The sequence below is a fragment of the Lissotriton helveticus genome, chromosome 2_1 (assembly GCF_964261635.1).
Source record: "Lissotriton helveticus chromosome 2_1, aLisHel1.1, whole genome shotgun sequence".
NCBI classification, from domain to species: domain Eukaryota; kingdom Metazoa; phylum Chordata; class Amphibia; order Caudata; family Salamandridae; genus Lissotriton; species Lissotriton helveticus.
In genome coordinates this window covers 224,370,340-224,381,794 of record NC_136059.1, presented here as the reverse complement: position 1 = coordinate 224,381,794, position 11,455 = coordinate 224,370,340, and positions in this window count along the sequence as shown.

Here is an 11,455-nt window from a genome sequence, read left to right as displayed (position 1 = left end):
AGTAAGTGCCACACGTAAGCATCACCAAACGAGTGATTGGCAGGTTCCCGCCAACTCGACCACTCTCTCATCATCGACACTTTCCTAAAATGGAGCGAAAACCAACACCCAAAACATGTGTGGGGAAAAAATGTATATATGTGACGTAAAAACTACGGAGTATGGTACACATCTAAACATATGTGTTCCCTGTAAATCCCCGTCAAGGGAGGAGAGCTTCTACTCACAAGCACTTCAAAGTTTAAAAATGAGTTACGGAAAAGCACACTGCATTTGTCTTTAATTTATACACACAGGAGGTCAGCCAACTCACCTTTTAATTCACTCAGTTTAGCCTGGGATGAAGGTAAGCAGGTCCAGTCTTCCTCCTGAGACAGGAAGGTTGTCCTCAGCAGCAGGGTAGTCCTCTCTCAGCAAGGCAGTCCTTCTTCTGTGAAATCTACAGGTCCAGGAGTGTTCTGAAAAGTGGCTATGGAGGTCCAATATTTATGCATTGCCGGGTTGCAGACAGCAGGCAAAGGCTTCCAGGATCACTGGGAGTGCAAATTCACAGCGCTCAGGCCAATCCTGATTCTGCTTTCAAACATGGGAGAAGCGTAAGGATTCGATGCAGGGGGCACTGGATAATGGGAGCCGGTGTGCTGCAGCGAGGACATGGAGCAGAGGAGCATTGGGCTGCAGGTAAAGTATGTTTCTCCTATTTTAAAAAAAATATTCTATCTGCTGTCCGACCCCCTTTCTTGTTGTCCATCGTCAACCCCCACCCACCCTCCCTATTCCGCTCGCAGACCAGCCGCTATTGTTGCTGCTGTTGCCATACCTTCTGAGCATGACTGTCTTGTGTAGAATGCTGTCTGCTGTAGACAAATTGTCTGTGTGAATACAGTCTAGGCTGCTACTCTCTGCACTGTCTGCTGTATGTGTAATGGAGTTTTCGGTTCAACTGCCTCTTACTTTCCTTGGTGGTGTGAATGTGAACCTCACACAGATGCTACCTGTACTTTACCAGTACTGTGTGTGAGAATACAGCTTTCAATGCAGCTTAGTGTTATTTAACTGTACTTGTGTGAGGTGAGAAGCCTGCACTGCTATTGGCTGCACTATTTCTTTTGTGTGCAACATCAGGGCTTGTATAAGTGCTCACTTTGGTGTGCTTCTTCTGTGCGCGATGGAAGCTTTCACTTTTGCAACCCTGGTTTGTCTGTAGTTTTAGATTTTTTGTCCTTGCAGCTGTCAGTGTTGTGTCCATGTGCTATTCTTTTGTGTGCTGATATTTTGCACTACTGCTGGCTGAGTTCGCCCTGTTGTGTTTGTGTAACTGAGGCTAAACCCTCTGGGTAACCCTCTGCTGCAAGTGTTCTCCCTGTCCATTATATGTGAATCTAGTAGGGCTATAACAAGGAAATCAAAATGAAGAGTGGTGACCAGAGGCAATAAATGGCATCATTGTTTATTAGACTGTACTCATGGATGTAGAGTGACCAGAAGGTCCGGGGTGATGGAACAGACACTATATACTCTTTGACCCTATCATTTTTTTATTATTATTTTTATTATTAAATGAATTTTTATGTAGCGCAGACTTTATCCATAGGTGTCAGAGCGCTTTCCAATAGAACCAAGTACGTTACATAAGGAGATTTACATACTTACACATTACAAATACTATCGGGATAGTTAAAAAAGTAAAATAAAATAAGAGGTGGCAAACACAAAAAATATTAGGTTAGTACAGGTATAGAAAACATAGGTTTTAGTGAATTTGAGGCAGCCCCTTTCTGCCAATGGTCGAATAAATGAACACTTATATTTTGGGACACTATATACAAGTATTTCTTATTCACGGTCATGCTGCTTTTTGATTGGATGTGACTTGTGTCGCCTAGCGAACGTCAGGAGAAGCACGTCAGCCCCTGCAGACATAGCATGAACCAGGTGGCGAGCGGCATTGGCACCTTTCATGATGGCCACTTATCATGCGGGCATTGTGACCTCCACGTAGTCCAGCCAATCACTTGAATTGCTGAGTTACAGCCAATTTTATGAGGAAGAAATTGCAATTTTACTCCACATAAACCAACAAAGTGACATCTGTTTGTTTACAGTCTCTGAATGTAGAGGGCATGTCCTTTCGAGTTTAGGTTTAAAGTTGATTAAGTTGCTCACCACAGAGGCAGATTCCTGCCCAACACCTCTTTCTTATTTCAAGGTACATATAGCTGTAGTCTAATCTAGAGTGCTTCCTAAGTCACACTGGTGGAGGCAGGGGCGCAACTAGACCCGAACTTTGGGGGGGCTAAGACTCCCAGCCAGGCTGGCTCTAGCACTGGTTGCGTGCGTGCAACAGTCTTTTTTTGCACCCCTCATCCTTTCTCTATGAATTCCCTCACTACCACTTGTCAACAATGCACCTCGCCTCTCTTTAGCCCCTTTCTGACAAACATTACATTTTTTTATAGGACTACTCATAGTTTATTCACACTCAGTCCTGTGTTCTGCATGGTACATGTTCTTTGTAGCAGGCACATTAACCCTGTGCGCTGTGTGGTTGACAGGAGTGCCCATGTGAGTGCACGGTGAGTGATTAAACAATGTGAGAGTAGGGTGAGAGGAGTGAGTGTAGGGTCAGTGAGGTGACCATATGAATTTGGATACGGATGTCAGTGCAGAGTGGACCGTATGAATGTATGGTTAGAGATGTGCTTGTTTGAGTGAGATTGCAGAGTGAGCAGTGAGGGGACAGGTGAGTTAAGTGTCCCAAGGGTGCAGGGTGAGCAGTGTGCTCGTGTGACTGCAGGGTGAGGTAAAGGGTGAACAGCACAAGTGCATTGTGAGTGCAGAGTGATCAATCCGAGTGCAGAGTGAGCGGTGTGCTCATGTGACCGCAGGGTAAGTGGAGGGATAATGATGTGGGTTCATGGCGAGTGGCATAAGTGTTGTGTGGTCATTGTGCGTGAAGGATGAATGGTGTGAGTACATGGTGATCAGTGTGAGTGCATTGAAATCGCTGTGAGTGTGAAAGTGAAGAGTGAGAATGAGGAGTGAGGAGTGCATTCCTAGTCACTTGTAGTAACTCAGCATGTTATTGAGGACTGGCATAGGGTTTGAGATATAAGTTAAACTACTGCTATTATGGCATTATTCAGGGACAGGGCTGGACTGTCTGTAGAGGGCACTGGGCATTTTCTCGGTGGGCCAGAAGAGTGGGGCTGGTTTTGGACCAATTGTTGTCGTTTTTGGTACAGGCGCAAGTTTTGCAGCAGTGCTACAACATCGGCCCACTTTACCAAGAGCAGCTGCAGTGTTTTCCACACGCACCCACATACCCCTTCCAGCCCGGCAGGTCCGACTCAATTACCAAGGCCGGTTTGCATTTTCAGTCTGGCCCTGTTCAGGCATCAAGGGTGGAGGAAATATATATATGTGCTCATCCTGTAACAAACTTTCAGTCTTATGATTAGGGTTGCCAGCTCATTTTATTGATGTACCAGACATTACAAAAGTAAGCAGTCACCTAAAGCCTATTTTCAGCACTTATCTGTGCATACTTGGAACAGCAACTATACTTAGAAAGCATTTCTAATTGTTTTTTAGGGGCTGCCTGAATGATCCATGACTGATAATAAAAGGGAACAAAGACAGAATAGTCACTTTAGAAATGAATACATATGATTTTATTTATAATCCTATTTAGTGTCAAGACAAGACCATTGCAGGCTCTTTAAACAACAAAAGGCTGGTATTTTTCTTTTGGCAACCCTACTTTATATTTCTTTTCATGAAACACATTCTCACACAACAGCAGTAAAAGTAAAATCCAAATGTAAGGAATAGGCAGAGTGGGGGCCCAGGGGGTACTGGAAACAGAGAAAAACTAAGCCTTGTTAAACAGTATACAAAGGTATGTAAATCTGCAAACGGTCTTTAAAGACCAGTAAAAAACTTGGGTGTGCCGGAGATAACACTCCAGACACTGCCCAGCCAAGCCCACAGCAGCTCAAGCTGCAACAGCCCAGGCTGAGACACACGGGGCTGAAGCCCTTTGAGGCCTATGGGTGTTATGAGCCTGCGTGGAGATTAAGCTTCTTCAGAAGCAACTTTTCAATTCCAGGTACCTATCCTGAAATGTATTTTTATTCATATGTTAGATGTACATCGTGATAAATATTCCTCTGGTTTGAGGTGCAACTATTTTACAGTTCAAGCTCTCCCTCTAATACACATACGATCTTATAATGTTGTCAATGTTGTATTGTTGTGCGTTTTCACTGTCACAGCTTCTTATAATGTAATGTAATGTGTATACTTGTAAAGCGCACTGTTGCCAGCCGGGGTCCCGGCGCTTCCTATGGAATTCTCTTTAATACTCTTTGCATAACAATAATATGTTAGTCATTTAAACTGGGTAATCCTGGTTGTTGCTCTCTACTGATCATGGTAAGATATAATCTATCAACTTGTGGACAAACCCTGTAGTGCTCTCTTGGGGCCTCATTTATGAGAAATGACGCATCGCTGCGTGAAAGCAGCGATGCGTCACTTCTCAGTGCGCACTGCTTGCGACACACCTGATGCATCATATTTACTGTATGACGCATCATGTCGCAAGGAGTTACTGATACGTCAGTATTTCTGACGTATCTGTATGGCACAAAAGTGACACATTGCTGGAGTGTGTCACAAAAGTGACGCAACTCCAGCAATGCGTCCTTTCACATGGGGCGAGCCCCATGTGAAAGGGCCTGCGTCAGTCTTACGCCTGCTGTGAGGCAGGTGTAAGGTTTTGACGCATCGGCATCCTAGAAGTGACGCAGTGAAATCTAATAGATTTCACTGTGTCACTTCCTCGAGGCATTTTGTGGGGGAACGCCCCCCCTGCATACATTATACCTGACACAGGTGTAATGTAGCGCAGGGGTTTACAAAGTGACGCATCTGCTTAGATGCATCACTTTGTAAATAGTGCGAAACATGAGGCATGTTTTACTCCGCCGATGCGTCACAAAAAGTGACGCACCGGAAGCGCAAAACTGACGCAAGACCTCATAAATGAGGCCCTTGTTGTTTTACAAGAATCTTCTCATCAGCCACATGACAACATTGTTCTTCAAGAACTCTTTTGCCTCCAGGCTGCCCAACACTAACATGTCTTCCTAACAAGAAGATTCCAATAAATCCTTTCTGGTGATTTCTGAAGTGTATTGATTGTGAGTGCACATGTGTTGTATTCAGTGGACACTCAATGACCTTGAGGCCACGCCTCACCCGGCCCCACGGGCAACGTGTGTGGTTTTTTAGATGAAACCTCGTAGGGGGCTGCCTTAGGGAGCAGGAAGGTTGAGTTTGCTGGTTTGGGTCCAGCTCCCAAGTTACTGTAAAGATACATTTTACCAAGCCCCCGCTCTGACAACACCACAGCACTTCTCTAGTCCCACGCAGAGCTTGTCCTCAGGGGTTCCTGTATCGTTTGGTTGGGCTCTGAGACCCAGTGAGCAAGCATTGAGGGGGAAGTCCTGCGCTGACCATGCAATGCAGGCTGTCCTCTCCTCATGCCCCAGCCATGCAGGAATCCTCTGTGGTCTGGTAAAGTGGGGTTGCTCAGGGGCTAAGGGCTTGTTGTATAACATGGGGAGCTTAACCTTTAAGGTGCAAAGAACTCCAATGTGCCCTCACCTGCTCTACAACCACAAACTTCACCCACCTTCACTGAAGCATTACAGTACCTCTTGTGGAAGGAGCAGAAGGGTGACAGGCAAGAAACAAACCCTCAGGCAGGGACTGCTGGAATCTCAGGCTCCTGACTTGGCGTTTACTGATTTTCCTCTCTTGCAATGCACTTTGTAGGGTGATTGGACAAAATATTGATTTAAAATATTGGGAGGCAAAAATATCTGAAAATGAATATCGTGATACACAAATATTGTGATGCACAAATATCGTTGACAAGAATATAATTTTTTGAAGTGAGTAATATCCTTTTAAATAATACTGATGTTTTTAATGTCATTTTCAATAATACAGTGGTTATAGCATTTCTTTTTAATGATTTGAATGTGTTTTAGATGATACACAAATAGTATTTGTTGTTATTATTTATATAAAGGGATTTCTTTAAAATATAGATTTTATTTTTAAGTGGTTTAACTTTTTTTTATATAATAATATATAGTAATAGTGTTGTAGCAGGCTCTTGGTTTTATAGTTTAATAGGGTGGGACGTCAATTCGTTTTAAATAATTATAAATTATCAAATATATTTTATTTAATTATATGATAGATATTTATTATGTACATTTTGTCATATTGATTTATTTTCATTATATGTTATTTGCAGGATGTTAGGTTTGTAGGGGTATAGGTTGGGAAGTTAATTAAATAAAGATTAATGATTCATGGCTTATTAATTATTAAATTGATTTTAATTATGTAATTTATGTAATGCTTTTTTATTTTACTTATACTTTAGTTGCGGGTTGCAAGGTCTGTAGGGGGTCTAAGCTGGGAAGTTAAGTAATAATGATTTTTTAATGTATTCATATTTTTTAATTATTTATTTCACTATTTTTCGATTATGTAAAATACGGAATATTGATATGTTTTGCTGATATTTTAGTTACGGGATGCTAGGTTTGTAGGGGTTTAGGGTGGGAAGTCAATACATTATTAATTAATTAATTATTAATTATTATTAGACTCCACAGTCCTAAAGGTACTACTCGTAATATACCTTTGTGAAAAGCAAACAATTGCAAACTTACTCAAAAGTGTAAGTTTAACTTTGTGAATCTGGCCCTCAATGTGTATGTTTAGGGCTTTGTGAACATTTCCAGTGCACCTATCAGTAGTGTTAGCTGGGAGAAAATGTGACCCTATACTTTTTGGTAACTTACAGCCTGATTCATCAAGCTAAATTGCACTTGCAAAGGGCAAGATTCTCAGAATCTTGCCTTTTGCGAGTGCAATTTTTTCATTTGGGATTCATCATCCCAAATGCAAAATTCGCTATTAAAGAATTCGCACATTTGCGAAGTATTGCATCTAAGGATTCTCTATTTGAGATTCCTTAAATGCAATTCATGAATCATTTTAAAATTGCGAAATTGCAATTTTGGGCCGCTATTTACCGAGAGGTCAGACCTCGTGGTAAATAGCAAAAACTTAGAAAAATGCATTTAAATGCATTTTTCTAAGTTGCATGTTACACACACACATGTCCTTTGGACATGTGTGTGCGCAACACCAATGTAGATTACATTTCAGGGGTGCTACAGGGTGTCCTTTGGACACCCCTGCACCCTTGAAATCGCATCCTTATTTGCGATTAGCTAATTGCTAATCGCAAATAAGGAATAACTTCCCATGCATTCCTATGGGCCTGTAGGCCCATAGGAATGCATGGGGAGTTATTCCTTATTTGCGATTAGCAATTTGCTAATCGCAAATAAGGAACATGTAGGAATCGCAATATTTTTTGCAATTCCTACATGAATCCCGTTTTGCAAGTCCTTAATAGCGATTCCTTATGAATCGCTATTAGGGGCTCGCAAAACGGGAGAATGATGAATCAGGCTGAATGACTTTCATTAAATGGAGGATGGATTCTGCTCCTGAGGAGAACTTCGTCCAGAACTTTTTCATGAGATTAAATCTGTAAAATGAACCTTTTAAAGTTGGGCTTATTTCCCCATTCCAGATACCATGTGGGCCTGGGCGGTAAATTCCGTTCCGCTCGTGGAATTTGCAGAATGTAGGTAATTTTGCGTTCTGCGGAGAATGCAAATTTGCCCAAAATTCTGCGTTTCGCGACTTCGTAACATTTTTTGCTTGTTCGCGTTCTCGAAATGCGTGTTCGTGAGATATTTCGCCCCCGAGCAAGCAAACAGCAATTGCGAACAGGAAAAAAGCACCGCGAACAAGCAAGTCCGTGTGTATGCGGAATTTCCACGTGTTCGCGGAGATTTTTTACTGTTCCGCGGACATTTGCGTAATGCGATTACGCAAATTCCGCCCACCCTAATACTTTACATCTTGGTAAATCCAGGAAGGAGGAACCACCTCTAACTATAAGACAATACAAATAACTTGGGAATATCTGATCCTGGCACGCTTCTCTCCATTTTCTGCTGGATTTTCAGATGGACATTCTGCCTGCATTCAGCAGTAGAAATGCCATGGTAAAAAAACCCTGATCCGCAGTGTCCTCGCTTAACTTGTGAATCCCGATAGGTTCAAAAACTCCCTTTCTAGCCCCATAAATATTCAGGGGCCACTTATAATCACGCCCTTGGCGTAGCTGATGCCTTTTCTCTTCATTAGTTGTCAGTCACCATTAGATCACCGCCACCAATGTTGTGAGTCTCTGGCGAGTGAATGCTTTTGAGGCGGTGCCGGGGCTCAGGCCCGCACCTGTTGCTGGAGGTGGCTGCTGAAGGGTATTGCGTCCTCCAGCGCTGACGCTTTCATTTGTGGCTTTCATGGGCTTGAAGGATGTTTATGGCCGACATTTCCTTCTTTACTGCTCCATCCTTCAATCTCCCACCTATAATGCCTGAGACTAAGCGCATGAGTGACTGATAAAATATCAAGGAGCTATTATTAAATAGAGTGTTTGGAAGCAATAAGGTCCATAAAAATGTATTTCAGCTCCCTGACTTCAAGTTTCCAGATTCCTTTTCTTGACACTAGAGAAGTTGCTTGAAGTTTTCATTATATCAGCATTAACCCTAGGGGAAGCAATGCACATTGGTCGTGTTTTGTGATGTTGGCGCGCTGTTTCCTAAAGTACTCTGATGCAATATCTATTCGTCTAATGAACAGGTGCTGGAAACAAAAATGTGGCAGAGGGAAAGAGGTTTTTAGAGCCTGTGAAGAGGTCAGTCATGGAGGAAAAATAAGAGTTTGTTTAAATACCAAATAGAGATTTAGGTTTCTTTTTAAATGTATTTTAAAGCATATATTCTGGTTGTTCTGAAAGAGTCTGCATTGAATGTTAAACATAACAAATGTGAAGTTCTGTACTGTCGAACTGAGGATGAAAAACTCTTGAATCCTATTCACAAAACAGGCATAAATCACATGATTGGGATTCCCAGCAGTTTGGCCATTTAACAATACGTACCCAGTTACGCAAGCCTTAGTTATGTTATGCCTATGGATCAATAATTTGCACCATTTTGTTTAATTCACATAGATTCATGTTTTTTCTATATAAAATCTCAATTTCCTAATCCTATAGGTGCTTCTTTGTATGCCTGACTTGTGTTAGGAATTTGAAGTTATGTTTCAATTACCTAAAGTTTAGATTACTTCTTTTGAAAGCATCTTCTCTTGACATGCCTCTCTGCTTATTAAGTACATCCATAGGAATCCTTGCAGTCTGGTATGCTTTCTGCAGCACTTGCTGCTGGCTCATTAGGGTGTTAATTCCAATAAGATGAAAACTGTGAAAGCACTGGTGGCAGGGCAAACTTCAGTGTGACCGTGTGTCCCTTTGATGGACAGGCTGCCAAGATCAGAGGTTTCCAGAGGCCGAGCCACCGAAGCTTCCTCTGGCGTACATATAGTGCTTAACCTGACTCTGTATGGGGCAAGAGAACGATGGATTTGGCAGGACAGAGCACTGACAATTTATAATTTGCTTCTGCGTCACCAAACTCCGAGGGGCATATTTACGAGGAAATGTCAGAGCACTGGGCTTAGCCAAATTTGGCAGCACCACGCACTGATGTCCCCAAAATGCAGGGATGCGTTGTATACAAGAATACAGCACACCCCGAGTTTTCCTTAGCGCTGGCGCTAATATTAGCTGCCAAGCTCCAATGCAGGGCAAGGGTGCCTGCGCTGCAAGGTATGATTGTTTATGTGCAGGATGGTGTCCCTTGAGGAGAAATAAAAGGATTTCTCCTCATTTCGCCATTCTTTTTTTAAGTTTGAAAAGCTTTATTGAATTAAATAAAACAATGTAAAACATCAGTACAACAGCATAAATAAAGAGCAGCAGGAAACAAAATAATTATGGAGAATAATGTGCCATCATAACAAGAAAAGCCCCAAGGGGGAAAACACTATACATATGAAAGGATGCTTTTATAACTTTTCATTTTGTGGGGGGAAGAAAGAGAGAGAGCAGGAAGGAAGAAGGGAAGAAGGGGGGGAAGGGGAACAGCAGTAAAAAAGAAATGATAAACAGAGTAAAGATGTATAAGATAATAAAAGTATATAATAATAGTAATAACAGTAATACTAATAATAACAATAACAGGTGATCATGAGGCACTTTTAGATAAATAGTCTGTTCAAGGGGACCAAAGTAAGTCACGTTTAATTAACATTGGAATAGAAGAAGCGCATGCACAATCTAATCTGTGATGATGGCAGAGTAAATTCCACCAAGCATTATAAACCACATTTTTGGTATCTTTCCAGTTAGTTGTTATGATTTGAAAAGCAATAGCAATACAAAGATCAATAAATTTACGAATATGAAGCGGGACATCCCAAACAGGGGCCAAACCACCCAGAAATACAGAAGAATGAAGAAAAGGAACATTAGTGGACAAAATCTTGTTAAGTGTACACCAAATGTGGGACCACATAAGGTGGACCTTAGGACAAAGAAAGAACATGTGAACCAAATCACCAGAAGTGCATGAACAAGACCAACACTTCTTAGCATCTAACAATTTAAATTTGAACAAGTCACAGGGAGTATAAAATAATCTATTATAAAAAAAAGTAAAGGGTTTGTGTGGTACTAGCGGAGCGGGAGGTGGAATGAAGTTTGGACCAAATAGAATCCCAGGTAAGTGAGGGAAAAGTTTGATTAAGGTCTGATTCCCCGATAAGTTCGAGGTTCGTTTTAGGCCTATCAGAAGGTGAGGGAGAAAGTAGTTTATAAATAGCAGAGGCCTTAAGGGGAGCATGAAAGTTTGATGGAGAGGCAAGGAGGGGAGGTGAAGAGGGAGAAGGGATGTGTTGCAAGATAATAGTGGATAGTTTAGGTAGAAGTTCGTGAAAATGTGCACAGTATTTGTTAGAGATACCAAAGGAGTCACGAAGTGCTGAAAAGGTTAATAAGGAATTGTTAGAAATGAGTTGTCTATAAGTGAGAATTCTTTTATCGATCCATTCCTTCCAAAAGAGCGCCCAATTGCGTAGTTTAAGAGATTTATTATACCAAAGTGGGGTATTCAAATGAAGAGTAGATGGGACAGAGAATGAGCGAAAAAGGGCAAGTGTTAAAGCTTTGGAGTGTTTAAAAATAGGTGAAAGCAGCTTAGGAGGTGGTTGAGTGAAATTGGAGGCAAGAAGAAAGGAGAAGGGGTGAAGTTGAGCCAATTCCAGAGAGCTTCAAGCCGTAGTAGGAGGAGATGAGGTTTCGAGAAGGAAAGGCCAAATTTGCTTGAGAGAAAAAGCAGAGTGAAAGCGTCAGATGTTGGGGAAGTTAACACCACCA